The 15,738-nt window shown below is 43.8% G+C and overlaps 1 pseudogene; it reads right to left on the bottom strand.

Moving 5' to 3' along the window:
• Positions 1–1,867: 1,867 nt before the first annotated feature.
• Positions 1,868–1,990, bottom strand: LOC112471863 (annotated as a pseudogene).
• Between the last annotated feature and the right edge of the window lie 13,748 nt (positions 1,991–15,738).

Here is a 15,738-nt window from a genome sequence, read left to right as displayed (position 1 = left end):
AAGAATGACTCTTCCTTGCTCCTCTCCCTATTCCCCAGCCCCTTTCCTTCATCTTCTTCATGGAACCACAAGGCACAAAAACTGAAGTGAAATTATTACACTTACCTGCTGTTGAACTTTTCAGAGAGTGACCACGTCCCTCTGTCTGGCCTCCTTGGGTTGGAGAAAGTGCGTGTGAGAGAGCAGGAGTGAGAGTGTCTACTGAGAGTGTCCGAGTCTGTGCCAGGCCAGGGGCCCGCCCCCAAATTCCTAATCAAATATTGTGAAGAGAGGGGCCGAAGAGCCCGGATCCGGGCTTTTTCGCCTCTGCTGCAGGGGCGGAGCTCACACTCAACCGCGCAAAATCCTTCTGTCTGCCCCAGCCTGTAAAAACCACCTTCCACTCACTATCTTCCCTGAAGCTTTGGCAGCTCTGGGTCTCCTTCTGCGGAATGAGTTAGTGGCGCCCTCGAAGTTATTTGTGCAGGTTTACAAAGTGCCTGGATTTCTCGTTAAACCCACAAGGGCAGATGCCAGGATAGCGAGGGCCAGGATTTAGGAAGAGGCATCTTAATTAACTCTTTCAACGACCTGTGTCCCCGCCCCTTCCCCCCTCCACCGTATATTCACCCTTCTTGGTTCAAGCGCCCCCTACAGGCAAATGATTAAGCTAGTGGGTAAGAGAGCAGGACCCAGGACAGCTGGCCCTGGCTCCATTTCTCTTTCTGACCAGTGTAGACTTACCTAAGCCACAGGCTTTCTTTACCCTACCGTTGGAGCAATGGAAAGGAAGGAAATAGATCTAACATTTGTTGATTACTTGCTGTGCACCAGCATCATACACTTCCATTTAATCCTTACAACAGTCAGGATTCTTAACACCTTGCGGGGTAGAAACAGAACTATATGAGGCGCTGTATGTGTGGTGCCTGGCCTAGGACACCGCTGATGCTGACTATGTGGGAGAGGTGATCTCTGCGGAACCTCTTTTAAAGGCATGGACACCCTAAACCAGGGGAAGATGAGGTTAGAGAAGCAAACAGGAGCTAGATCAGGAAGGGATTTTTAGGCCATGGAATGAATTTAGTTTTTATTCTAAATGTGTAAAAGACAACATGTTTTAAGCAGCAGAAGCAACAGAATCTGATTCACATTTCTAAAGGCACGTGGGAGAGACTGTGGGGGGAGCGAAGCCAAGGTGGAAGTAGGCCCATTGAGAAGTAATGGCAGATTGGCCTAGTACAGTAGAAGAGGGCTAATGTATTTTTAGACAGGGAACTGACAAGTCTTGAAGATGGACCAGGTATGGGGAGTTAGGGAAATCAAGGATGAACCCTAGATTTTCAGTTTGAGCAACCAGGTGGGTGGTAGCTTCATTTCCTGACATTGGAAAGATGGGGAGAGACACAGTTGGGTAGAAGAACAAAGTATACTTTGGATGTGATAAGTTAGAGAAGCCTGTTAGGCATTCCAGTGGAGATGCACACTGACAGGTATATGAGTCTGAATTTGGAGTTCAGGGGCTGGAAGAAAACATTTGGGAACCTCAGAATTAGATCACATAGAATCACAGTAGCTTAGATAGATGCATGTGTCCTAAATGCTCTCTCTTCAATTAATCCAAGAAACACCCCTTATTTTTTTAATTGTGGTAAATTACACATAACAAAATTTACCATCTTAACCATTTTTATGTGTACAGTTCAGAAGTGGTAAGTATATTAACATTGTCATGCAACAAATCTCCAGAACTTGTCATCTTTCACAACTGAAACTCTATATTCATTATTATTATTATTATTATTATTTTCGGCAAGGCAACTCTTTGTTGACCTCACAGATTGCAAGGACCTTGTCAGCTTATAATCTCTTATTTTTTTATTTTTTACACCTACAGCACCTGGTCTTCCTAGGTGGTCTCCCATCCAAGTTAGTACTAACCGGGCCCGACCCTGCTTAGTTTCTGAGATTAGATGGGATCGGGCTTGTTCAGGGTAGCATGGCCGTAGACAACTCTATATTCATTAAACAAAAATTCCCCATTTCACACACACCATTTCACCCCCAGCCCCTTGAAACCCCCATTCTACTTTCTGTTTCTAGGAATTTGACTACTCTAGATAACTCATATAGGTGGAAGTATACAATATTTGTCTTTTTGTGTCTGGCTTATTTCACTTAGCATAATCCTCTCAAGTTTCATCCTTGTGGTAGCATGTGTCAGAATTTTCTTACTACACTATCCTATTGTATAAATATACTACATTTAGTTTATTACTTCATCCATTGATGGACATTTGGATTGCTTCTACCTCTTCACTATTGTGAATAATGCTGCTATAAACATCAGTGTACAAATATCTCTTTGAGACTCTGCTTTTAATATTTTGGATATATGCTCAGAAGCAGAATTGCTGAATCATATGGCAATTCTATTTTTCATTTTTTTAAACCATCATACAGTTTTCCATAGCAGATGCACCATTTTATATTTCTACTAACAATGCACAAGGATTCAAATTTGAAACACTCCTTATTAAAAAACAAATAACAACAACAAAAAACCCAAGCAAGCTTCAGATTTGAATTTGAAGCAGGGAATTAGAAGTGGCAGGAAGGTAGCATTTTTGGTTGCTCCAACAGGTTTGAGCTGTTAGAAGTCTTTGTCAGGGACCCACTTTTCTCAAGACTTACGAAGAGTTTTGTTTTGTTTTGTTTTTAAGTGTATAGAGGTAACATTGGTTAAAACGATTATATAATTTTCAGGTGTAAATTATAATTTGACATCTGTATATTCTATTGTGTATTTACCACTCAAAGTCCAGTTTCTTTCAGCTATCAGATATTTGATCCCCTTTACCCACTTCACCCTCTCCCTAACCTCCTATATTTGACCCCCTTTATCCCATCTACCTCCCCGCTCCTCCCCTACACTCTACCCTCTGGTAACCACTAGTCCATTGTCCATGTCCATGAGTCTCTGTTTGTTTGTCCTGTTCCTTTGTTGCTTTTAGATCTATATCCCACATATAAGTGATATCTGGTGATTTTCAACTTTTTCTGTCTGGCTTATTTCACTTAGCACGATTATCTCTCAGCCCATCCATGTTGTCACAAATAGCAGTATTTCATCTCTTCTTATGGCTGAGTAATATTTCATTGTATATATGTACCACAGCTTCTTTAGCCAATCATCTATCATAGGACACTTTGGTTGCTTCCGTGTCCTGGCCACTGTGAATAATGCTGCTATGAACATCGATGTGCAAATATCTTTTTGGATATGGGTTTTCAAATATAAAGAGTTTTTAAAGAGATTAAATGTAATGAATGGGCCTTTGCTGACCACTTACTATAAATCAGGTGGTTTATTAATGTTATCTCATTTATTGATCACAGTGGGCATTTTGCTTTGGAAATAATGACTCATAGATATAAAGTGAATAGCTAGAAAGTGGTAAAACAAGGATTTAAACTTTGATCTGCATGACTTTAAAGCCTCTGTACTCTTCCACAACAATAGGCCAGAAGACTGATGGAGAAGAGCGGATGATGACTGTCCTACTGTCAGGGCTGGACTAATTAATGTGGAGCCAGTCTGCTTGAATCTGGGGACAGGGCAGTGTAAAGATGAGAGGGGGAGAGGTACAGGGCTTCTTTTCCTGACCCTACACATATTTCATTTCAATTTAATCAATATGAGTATCTTCCCTAGCATTGTCCTAAGAGTTGGGGAGATAAAGAAAGCTTTAATATAATCCCTGCTCAAAATAAAGCAGATGTATATGCAGCAGACTCTGATCTCTTGAGTGAAGCAGAGTGACCTTAACATGAAGATTGTTGTAAGTGAGGCACAGACAGTTTTCACATCGTTTTTGAGTCCAGAAAGCAGTCACTTGTCAATGGAAAGCACTGGTTCTGGCAACTGGGGCTACATAGCCTGGCAAATCTACCCATTTGGTACAGGTGTTTATTTTTTAAATTCCCAGCATGCTGAATAATACTGCATTCACTAACAATGAAAGTCAGTAGAGTCTAGGACCAAACATTGACTGAGATCCTTTCCAACTAAGCTGCACCAAAAAAGACACTATCTTCATGTGATTTGTTGACCATTTGTAAAGCAGTGAGATTTGTGCCAGGTCTTTAGTCATCTGTCCTGTCTCAAGGTAGGGTAAGAAAGGAAAGAGGGGATGATGGAGATCAGGTCAGGAGGTAGACTTCCAGGAGCCATCCACTGTTTAAAAGTTCTTCCATTTTGACTACTGCTGCTCTCTTTGCCTGGTTCCAGGATCTAGGCCCTATTGAAGCTTAGCTTCAGTATTAGAAACCAAATAAGGGATACTGATGTCTCCCAGGGTGCCTAAGGAGTCTACATATGAAGGAGGTTCATTTGGGACACTGATGCTTTCTGAGAGAGCCAGAAAGCATGTCTAATGTCTATCAAGTCATTAGACTGAAAGCAAACCAAAGAGAGAGGCTATGTTACCCATCTCTAGAGCCTCTATTCTCAGCTGGGCCTACAGTGCCTGGTGCTTAGTAGGTAATCAGTAAAGAGTTATGAAATAAATTGAATTTTTTGGCTCTCTACAGAGGCTGCTTGTCTTCAGTACCTAGTGCCGGTGGAACCACTACCAACCAGGCCAGGAAAACCCTCCGTCCTTTAGGCCAATTAGACTTTCCAGGGGTTCAGGCCACTGCTACTTGCTCCCCACCCAACCAAGTACTAGCTGAAGCTGATTACCTCTGACGGTGGACCTATCCTGTCTAGAAGAGACCAAGTGCCTTCTGATTTAAATTCTCACCAACAAAGACACGGTAATGTTCCTGTTTCACCAACTCCTTACTTATCCAACAGCCCCTATTTTTATATCATAGCCTCTTATACCAAACAACCAGGGGATGGAGGATAAGACAGAAAATTTACCCAGATTTCTTGATTGAATATAAAGAAGTCAGTAGAAAGATGATTGTGGTGATATGATTCAGGTCCCGCTGCTGACCTATCCTGAAAACTCTTGACACAAGAGAGGGATTTTTTAATAGTCCGATGTTTTAATGGAAAGTCTTGGCTATACTGGAACCCAACAATGGTGTTCCAAAGTTTCCAACAGAGTTGTTTTTTTTATTCCCTTGGCATGGAGGGGTCATTAGAAGTCCTCACCATGGGTAGTTTCCTCTATCAAGAAAGATGAGACGAAGATGTTGGAGCGGGGGTGAAGACTTGTTTTCTTTCAAATGCAATAGGAAGGAGACCTCAAATTCCAAGTTCTGGGAGATACATTAAGGGCTTCAGAATTTCTTTCAAATAAGAAGACGGAGAAGAACTTTTCTTTTTTAATGGATAGCATCTCTTATTTTTACTGTGTATTTACTGATGCTTGGTATTATTAACATGATGATGCCATAATAGATTCTAGAAGATCACCTTCAAGAAAGTGTGAGTGTATTTGAGTTGAGAAATAAATGTTGGTTCAGGGAAAAATGCCAGAGGGTTTGGCCATTCAGGGACTCCGTATAGGACATCCACTTTTGTTCTGCAAATGAGCTAAGAACTAGGGTTTCTCTCAAACTGTGCTAGGGGCTGTTGGAGAGAAACCATGTAAGACAGACCAGTTCCTAGGATGCTGGCACCTGCCACAAAGGTTACCTGGCTGTAGGTAAGGCTAGGTCTAGATATTAGCTCTAAAATATCAGCTACCATTTCAGAGATTATCACCACAACCTATGAGATAGGTATTTTCATATCTTATTTTTACAGATGCGGAAATCAAAGTTCAGAAAAGCTATTTGTTCAAGATTACATAGTAATTAAGTGGCAGAGCTGAGATTTTAAAGTTAAGTCTGTCTGCTTCTAGAATCTGAGTTCCTAACCACTATGCTATATAGAATCTCCAGGGTAAAGGAAAAAGCATGGATTTGGGACATGGATGTATGTTGAAATTCCAGTTCTATCACTGTTGTCTACATAACTTTGGGCTAATTGCTTTAGCATTAGTGAGACCCAGCATTTTATTTGTAAAATGGGACAAGAACCCTGACCCTACAAGATATTAGAAGGACTAAAAGATAAAGAATAGAAGCTTCTAGTAAGGAGCCTAACATGTGGTGGCTCTTCAACGTGTGGCAGCCACCTTTGGTTATTTAGGAGCATATAAGCTCCCTGAGGTGAGAGGCAGTGCCACTGTGTCTCCATCGGTCAGCACAATGCTGGCTGACTGCTTGGCATATATTAGGCTATTTCTAAACTTTACTTGAATAAATGAAAAGTGAAGAAGCTGCTATTACTAAAGAAGCTGCTATTACAAAGCACATTTACTTTGGTAACTTAAACCAATCAGAGATAAGCTAGTCAAAGGTAGAGATGGGACTTCATTGGCTGGAATTATAAAAAAAAAATAATAACCCAAAGAAGGAGAGGAGAGGTGACTGCAAAGTCAGTGTTACAGACTTAGAAAATATCTTTGGGGAATAGATAAAGAAATATATTACTTACCCAGGAGGTCATGGAAAAGGTGAGAATCTAAGAGCAGCTCAGAAGAGGAGGTGCCCTACTCCTTGTCAGACAGGAGTTTAAGAATCAGACTCGGGGTGGGAAGAGGGTAGAACAAGAATACCACCCAACCAGTAGTTCTGAATCCCCCTGGCTTGAGGACAGAGCTTAGCTCCTATCTGGGGATGACCACAGGTGATTCCTCAAAGTAAGAACTAATGATATCCAACGTGCCATCTAAAGGTCTAACCACTTGGATCTAGTTCAGTTAGAGTACAGGGAAGACCAAGGACAATGATCCCAGTAACGTGTGAGACGCCTTGAACTCAAGTTTATTCTGTTGTCTGCTCATCTTTGTATGGTCCCTGGAGTAAAGCAATAGTTTAACAGTTAAAAAATAAATAAGAAAAGACTTTGAAATATGTAGATGGTTAGAAAAGGCAATGCATTGTCATTGGTGACCTGGAAAGAGCCTGGAATGGGCTTTGAATCCCAGAAATCTAGAGCATGTTCCTTGAGTTCCTTGGTCCTTATGTGTTTCTTATGTGTAGAATGGGATGGTTAACACTCGGCTCACTGGATAGCTTTAAAACAATTGTATCAAGCACAGCACCTGGCACATGGGACACACTTACAAGGTGTCACTTCCTTTTCTCATCTTGGGTGTTCATCCAGGAACTAATTGGTGGGGTAGAAAAGATAATCTCTGGGAAGATTGGTGAAATGATTCTAGTAGCAACGTGGTTGGCATCAGCTTGGAAAGAAAACAGACTAAATACCTGACACTCGTAGGAAAAAAAACAGAGCTTGGAAGTTAGCAGGCTGAAAGGATGTAGAACTCTGACAATATAGTCCTCTGTGGTTCTCAACCTTGGATGCACATGAGAGCCACTGGGGCAGCTTTGGGAAACACCCGGGGCCAGGCTCCACTCCAAATAAATAAAATCGAATCTCTGCCAATGGGGCCTGGAATCTTTTTATTGATTCATTGGTGATTTTCATGTGTAAGACAGGTTTGAGAGTATTATCTGAAAGCAGGGGGATGGACATAATGATCTTTAAAATAGAGGTTATCATTTAAACCTCTAGCTCCAAAAGGAAAAGCTTTACAAACTTTTCTCTATGAAGTACCCAGGAGAGAAGAATGAAAGCATACCCTCTAGCTATCAAGGGGCAGAATCCAAAGCAGCCCACTCAAGTTGAAATCTCACATTTGATGTTTAAAAAAATCATGTGAATTTTACATTTTGTTCCATAAAACATTTATACTTATTTCAATAGAAATCCTGCCTTCTTTCCCCCACCCCCGCAAAGAAAAAAAAGTTCCTTGTTTAACACTGATGTTCCATATACACCACACTTCTCTGGGGTTTCGTGAACCCCCGCAGTCTCAAGTTGAACAGCACAGTTCTAGGACATTCACCTTGTCTGGCAAGACCCTTGGTCCATGGAGGGACAGGACCAAGGAGCTACCGCTGTGCATCTTGGGATGCACCATCACTGTGGGGACAGCCAGGACAGGAACCCACAGACCAGCCCCCCGTGTCTGCTGCTGTCGCATTGGGGAGGGAGGGCTCTCTTGCTTCTTCCACAACTTTCCCGCTGGGGAGACTGCTGGATGGCTCCCAGTCAGGCTGCTTGGTAAACTTTGTGAAGAAACAAATTCCTTTTCCAATCACCATGAGGCTGTATTTCTAAGGAAATTTGCAAGGATAGAAATCGTTTTAATCTTCGATCAAGATACAGAAAGAGTAATTCCCTACCCTTACCTCCCACTTCTTAGACCCCCAACCGCTTTAAGAGACACACCTTGTGGGAGAATTTGCTTCCTCCCCCACCTCCCTGCCAGCAGCCAGCCTCCTAAGAAATTCTCAAACTTCTCCCCTAAGGTGTTTCTGTCTGGCTACATTCAGACCTGCCCCTCTCTCTTAATCCATTGCCTGCTCATCCTCCAGCTCTTCATTTCACCAACTTCAACAAAACAGCATCTTCCAGGAACAAATGTGTTCTGGTTCCAGGGGATAGCTGGGGTGTGGGGTGCAGGGTTAGAATGGGGAGGGGCTTCTTTCTGGAGGACTGGAAGAAGGGCACAGAAGGGAATTAACATTTTTTAAGGCTCTAGGCTAGGTCCTCCACATATACAATTTTATCTAATCTTCATAAAACCTAAAACACTCCTACGATTATCTCCATTTAACACATCAGATAAACTGAGGCTTAAAGAGATGAACTAAGATTTAAACACAAGCCCAGTATCTGGCATACAGTATGAATGAATGAATGAATGAGTGAGTGAGTGAGTGAACTAATGAATGAATGAAGTAAAGTGGGAACCAAAGACAGGATTCTTTTGACTGCACCACCTGCCTGAGGGTCACCTGGAGCCATTGCTGTCAGTGATGCCCCTCATGGGAACAGACTGAAGGAGTTTTCCCAGCCAATGGCAGATGAGGGCAGCTCCAAAGGTGCTCGGCATTTGCCCTGAGACCTATATCACAACCCATCCTTGTCCAAAGAAATCTTCTATCCTCACCTAGGAATATTAGTTGGAAAAAAGCCCTCCCAGAAAGTCCCAGCTGCAGAAGATCTGCCCCTCGGTCTCCACCCTGGAGTCTGGGATTGTGGGACGTATCCTGACCTGGGGCCCAGGCCTGCCTTCCCCTGGGTGCCCTTCCTCAGAACCAGGCTTCCCTGGGAACCAAGCCTGAAGAGGACAGAGGTGAAGGTGTTCTTTTATTCTTTCTCTCTTTTTCTGTATTCTTGCCTAGTTTTTGTTGACTTTGGCCTTGGTTTATGCTGGCATTGCTGAACGAACAGCTTCCTCAGCTCTGCACACATGTCTTGGGCATTGTGGGTATTCGGTAAAGGTGTGATCAATTGCAACGAATTGACAACTGCCACACATACCACCTTCATCTTGCCTCAGCAGGAGGGAAGAGAGCCCCGGACATGATGAGAAAGGGAGGAGGGGAAGAGCCATTATGGGAGTGGGGAGCAGGAGAAGGCCCCTGAGTTAGAAAGCCTTGGTCTTTAGTTGGCTACTATAGGTTTATTGGAGGAGAGGAGTTGGCATCACCAATTCATGAAATTTGACATGAACAAGTGTCATTACCTGAAAGGGAATGAAGAATTTCAAGGTCAGCAGCTAGGAGATGTTCTGGCCTAGTCTTGCTGCTATTCTTAGAGATCTGAGTCTGCAGCCTGGGGCTGAGGCCCCTTGGAGGCTGAGCTGTGTGGGGATGTCATTGGGAAAAGTGTCTGGAGTTCAGACACAAAGCCGATGCTCTAATTCGTGTCCTCTCCTCTGCAGTGCGAGGCCATCTTCTAATTTAACATAGCAGGAGAATGGGAAGAGAACACTAGTTGGTTGTGGGTAAAGGAAAGTCAGATTTTGTTGTGGTTTCTTTTTTCTTTTATAAGCTGGATGCCTGTCCAGCTACAGAATACCCTCTTCTGACAACTTTCTCCTCCCTTCTTCGGTATATACCCCCTTTTGTAGACTATGGACACTTGCTTCTTATAGATGTGTGTGTGTGTGTGTGTGTGTGTGTGTGTGCACGCATGTGCGCACGCACACGCGCACCATACACACTGAGGAAGGTGATGGGCACGAGCAGTTTGCCCGCCTTATGATGGATGGCCCCCTCTCCCTTGCTACAAAACCTCATTCAAACTGTTGTCTGTGCCCCAATGAAGGACCAACCACATGGCAGCCATCAAGTTAGGCACAGTCCTCCGGGCTGCCAGCAGCTTCTCCTGAAGTCCCAGTACTTCCCAGGTCTGGAGGAAATGTGAGGAGCCATTACCTAAGCCTTCAGCATCCAGGAGTTAAGTGGTCTTGGACACCAGGTAGTAGGAACCTTCAGTGCTGCTGGCACGGCCTCTGGCAGGGCCAAGCCACCCAGGGCAGAGGAGCCCAGCGGCATGAACTCACTTTTTCAAGTTTTGCCATTCAGAGAAGTCACCTGGCTCCACTCATCTGGGGTCATTAGGTATATGGTCTCAGGAGCAGCAAGGCAGCTCATCCAGAAGTTAGAGACCAGGGTACTGCTGCTAGAACCCTGCTGTGTTCTGGGGGTTAGAGTGAGGGTTGGATGGAGGAGAGCTGGTGGCCCCTCCTGCTTGGCAGACTAAGAAAGAAGCCTTCTCCTGGTGAGCCCATGGTTTTTTTTTACACACACACTGCGCTGTCCACCCAGCCTACTGGGATCTTCATGCAAAGTAATGAACTCAGGCCAAGTGATGGAGGAGGCCTGAATTCTAGCCGCAGTGCCCAGAGCAGTAACAATTCCACCTCCCGGCCTTCCCCGTGGTGTACATGCAGCCCCATAGGCTCCACTCCCTTCCTGGCTCCTGCCTGTCCAGGGGCCCTCCCCAAGGAGAGTAATACCCTTTAAGTGCTTGAAGATTAGAGTGGAAGGAGGAGCCACGGAAATAATGTGCCTCATTCATTAGCTAAAGGCAAACGCTGCCTGTGGTTGTATTATGGCTGCTGCCCTGCGCCCTCCCATTTGGCTGGCCTGCTGCAGGCTCTGATCTCCAGAGCCCATCTCGCCTTTCTGTGGGCCCTGATGGGCACTGCTACGCATGAAGATGCTCAATTCTAATAGGAATGCATAGTATTTACTGATTACTCCCTACTACGGGAGATGGATACCACTTAGGACACATCAGCATATGCATGGAGAACATATGCAACAATACTGACCAGGGAGGCTGAATCCAACCATATGTGTGGAGCATGGCTGCAATATGATGTAGAGGAAAGTTAAGGCAAGCGCCCTTAACTTTTCTCATTTTAGAGGAATAAGCTAGCCAGTTGTCATCTATGGCCATGCTATACTGAACAAGCCCAATCTCATCTGATCTCAGAAGCTGAGCAGGATTGGGTCTGGTTAGTACTTGGATGTGAGACCACCTTGGAATACCAGGTGTTAAAAAAAAAAAAAAGCTAGCCAGTTGTCATGTACACCAGTAATTTTACACATTGCAAAAACTTCCGTGTGTGTGTGTGTGTGTGTGTGTGTGTGTGTGTGTGTGTAGAGAGAGAGATAGGAAATTCACATAATATACAGTTAGCTATTTAAAGTGTACAATTCGGTGTCATTTAATACATTCACAATGTTGTGCAGCCACCACCATTTCCTGGTTTCAAAAGATCTTTGTCACCCTAGAAGCATGCTCCTAACCAATTAATCATTCTTCGTTCTCCCCTCCCCCTAATCCCTGGCAACCACTAATCTACTTTCTATCTCTACAGATTTGCCTAGTTTAAATATTTTATATTAAAGAAATCATTCGATATGTGATTTTGTGTCTGACTTCTTTCACTTAGCATATCATCTTCCATGTTCATCCAAATTGTAGCCTATAAAAGGACTTCATTGCTTTTTATGACTAAATAATATTCCATCGGATGTATATACCACAATTTGTTTAACCATCCATCCATTGATGGACTTCGAGTTGTTTCTACCTTTGACTATTGAGTAGTGTTGCTATGAACATTCATGAACAAGTATTTATTTGAGTACCTGTTTTCAATTATTTGGGGTATACACCTAAGGGTGGAATAGCTGGGTAATATGGTAATTCTATGTTTAATTGATGATACTATGTTTAACTTTTTGAGGAAATACATTTTTTATTTAATCCTCATAGAACCCCTGTGAGGATCAGATATTAGATAGAATGCATATTAAGCATCTAGCTCATTACCTAGCACATAATATGTGCTCAACAAATTAAGAAATGTTATTATTATCAGATGTAGAAACAGGCTCAGAGAGTAGCAGTGACTTGCTCAAGCACACTGTGAATAGTAGAATTGGAACTAAACAGAGGGCTTCTAATTTCTAGTCCATAAAGCCTGTTTTCTGGGGACAGATTTCAGGAACTCAGGCCACAGCTTTTCCCCAGAAAACAGCTCCAATAGTATGAATTTCCCCCCTTGAGCTCAAGGACTTGCCCTCCTCTGGCCCAAGAAGAAGAGACAGGGCAACTGAGGAGGGAGCCCTTCCACTCTGTTCTCCCAGCCCTCTGCACTGTCCTGCCTTCTCCCATGGCCTTGGCCACACAGCAGCAGCCCTGACAGCAGGTAGAGTGATGTTGATTGTAACTGACAGCTGGCTGAACTGTCACTTCCCCTTACCTCCTGTTACCCTCTAGAGTCCCTGGTTTTCCTGCCTTGCAGCCCATCTGCAGAAGTAGCTGCACTGAACCTCCTCTTGGAGCAGCTCAGGGGTGTGTGTGACCTGGAGGTGGCCCATTATAGAAAGATCTATCTGCTTGTCTCTTCTCATTTGGGAGCCCAATTGAGCATCTCACGTTTTCATCAGTGTTAACTCACCATCACCCCACAGGGACTTGACTCCATACCCTTGCTTCAGAGGGCTGGATCCTTAGCCCTGAGGAGGCAAGTGACTTTCCAGAAGTCAGGCAGGAATTGACAGCTCAAATTCCTGGCTGGAGCTTTCTGACTAGCCCTTATTTTCTTATTCTCCCCTGTTCCCACCCTACCTTTAATACCCAGAGCATCAACACAGACTCCTGGAGAAGAGAAGGGTCAAAAACAGGTTGGAAGGATCCTAGAAGCCATGTGTTTTACCCCTATCTGCGGCATGACTTAGGCCAGTTTAGTAGAGGCATCTCTGATGGGAGGAGGGAGAAGTGTCAGGCTGTCCTCAGAGCCTTGGTGATTATGGCTTTGTTTCTTTATTAACCTACCCATAATCTCAGCCCTTGGGCCTATCCTTCTTCCCTCCTCTGCTCCTTTTCTTCTTATTGAAAGTCTGTGGTTTTTCTGATTCAAAAAAGTGGCAGCCACTCCCAGCTTTTATTGGCTCAGAAAATGTCAAGACCAGTTAGGAGGGTTTTGTTGTTGTTGTTGTTGTTGTTGTTTCTCTAAAGAGAAAGGTGAAGAGGAGCCCATAGAGACTTTAGGGAACTCCTTTAGACTAACTGCTTTAGTCTAGAGGACGAACTAGTACACAGGTTTCTGTCTTTTTACTGAAGCCTCCATTGACGCAAAGGTCAGAATGGAATGTGTGGTCTAGTGAAAAGAGCACTGGCTTGGAACAGGACAGTGTCACATTGGGGAGGAGGAATGAGAGAGTAATTGGCAGGGGGATGTCTGGGAGGTGGGCGTTCCTCTAGTCCTTCACCTAGAGAGTGGTTATGTGGGTATTGCCATACATTGTGTTTCGTGCGCGTGTTATTATATTTCATCATCATCATCATCATCATCATCATCATCATCATCATCAAGTACAAAGAGAAAGAACCCTGGCTTGAGTCAGAATATTTAGGTTCGATCTTGGCTCTTCCACTATTTGTCATAATATCATAGGATAATCAATTTAAACTCTCAGTTTCCACATCTATTAAATGGGGTGAGCAAAACTTTAAACTCTCAGGGTGGCTGTGAGGATTGAATGAAAACTTGGATATTTTTGATGCCTTGTAAACTATAAAGCATGATTCATGTGTAAAGTATTATCTTAGAGTGAACCAGAGAGCAGAGGCTGCTGATGGGAACCAGACCAGACAAGGAGAGGTCAGCAGCCATGCCCTGGGTTTTGGGGGAGGATGGGGGTATGAGTTTCTTAAGGCTGCTGGAACAAATTACCACAAACTAGGTGGCTTAAAACAACAGAAATTTATACTCTCACAGGTTCTTGAAGCTAAAAGTCTGAAATCAAGATATTGGCAGGGCCATACTTCCTCTGAAGTCTCCAGGGGAGAATACTTTTTTGCTTCTTCCCACCTTCTGGTGGCTCCCAGCAATCCTTGGCATTCTTTGGTTTATAGCTGCATCACTCCCATCTTTGCCTCCGAGTTTACATGGCTTTCTATTTTGTGTGTCTCTATTTCTAAATCTCCCTCTCCCTTTTTATAAAGACATGAGTCATTGGATTTATAAACCACTCTAGTCTACTATGATTTCATTTTAACTTGATTATATCTGCAAAAATAGGACTTCAACATATCCTTTTGGGGGACACAATTCAACTAACTACAGTGGAATGCTGGGTGGAGAGAAAAAGATACTGGGCTTGAGTCCCACTTCTACCATTTTGTGGTCCTGGGTACTGGCTTCTCCAGCCTAAAGGAGAAAGTAAGTAGGAAATTAGACTTTATAAAATCCCTACATTGTAAGAGGACATTGTGAGGTTGAAGGTGTCATCTCCTTTTTGCAGATAAGGAAATGGAGGCTGGGCAAGAGCATGAAGGTGACCTAATCCCACTGCTGGTAAAAATGGCTTCCTAGAATTTGAGTGGTGATGGAGTGCATGTCGACCCTTCTGGGTTTCAAGTTCAGTACCGTCAAAGCCTTATGATTTCATAAAATACCAGAGGGTTGATTCCTGGTCCCAAGTGAATCAAAGGATAGGAGATTAAGAAAATAAACTGTAGATGAAACTAGAAACCAGGACTTACACTGCCTTGTGGAGATGATTAAGAGTGCTAGGTTTCTGAGACAGGATATACAGCTATGTAATTTCCTCTGTGCAGTGGCCAGTTCAGCACAGAGCCTTGCTTTGGTCATATGATGTGGGTCATGAAGGACAGGACAGATTCCAATCTCCGCTCTCTCTGCATCTATATAGGGCCATAGCTCCAGCCCCAAAGTGTCCTGACCAGGCTATGATGTAAGTTTTTGCTTGGTTTTAATGTTGCTGTTAGATTGTCTGGGGGCGGTAGGCCTGTCCATGTGTCTTTCTCAGACTGAGAGACCCCCAGAGACACACACCCTCTGGTGAGTGTTCAGCACAGCCCACCATTCAAGCACCTTCTAAATGTAAATACTGTGCTAGGGATGCAGACAAGGGACTGGTTTTCCCACTCCAAGGAATTGGCCCTATCTCTAGGAGACATTCCCTCTTCCGAATCTGCTGGCCATCTCTTTCACAGGACTCCAGCTCCCCAGCAGGTGGGGATTGATATTCTTTTGCTTGACCACTTCCTGGGTTCACAGCCACAGCTGCCAACAGTTCTGATCACAGCTCCAGGTGCAGAGGAAAGGAAAAAAGCGATGGTGTTTGCTCATCTAACAACTTTGAATAGAACCTTTCAGAAGTGTCTTTGGCTGGCTGTCTGGCTGTCTAGCAGCCAGCAGAAACTGCTGCCAGGTATAGCAATAGCCTTGAGAAGCTGTCCATTCCAGCCTCTGCCTTTCAACAGACTTGTCCCCTAGAGAAGAGTAAAGATGTCCCAGTGTTTGCTCCCCATCACTTGGGCTGCACTGGATGTGCCCAAAAGAGCCA

Source organism: Pteropus alecto, unplaced genomic scaffold (assembly GCF_000325575.1).
Source record: "Pteropus alecto unplaced genomic scaffold, ASM32557v1 scaffold359, whole genome shotgun sequence".
NCBI classification, from domain to species: Eukaryota; Metazoa; Chordata; class Mammalia; order Chiroptera; family Pteropodidae; genus Pteropus; species Pteropus alecto.
Note: the sequence above shows the minus strand (reverse complement) of the source record. Positions and strands in the feature narration are given on the sequence as shown.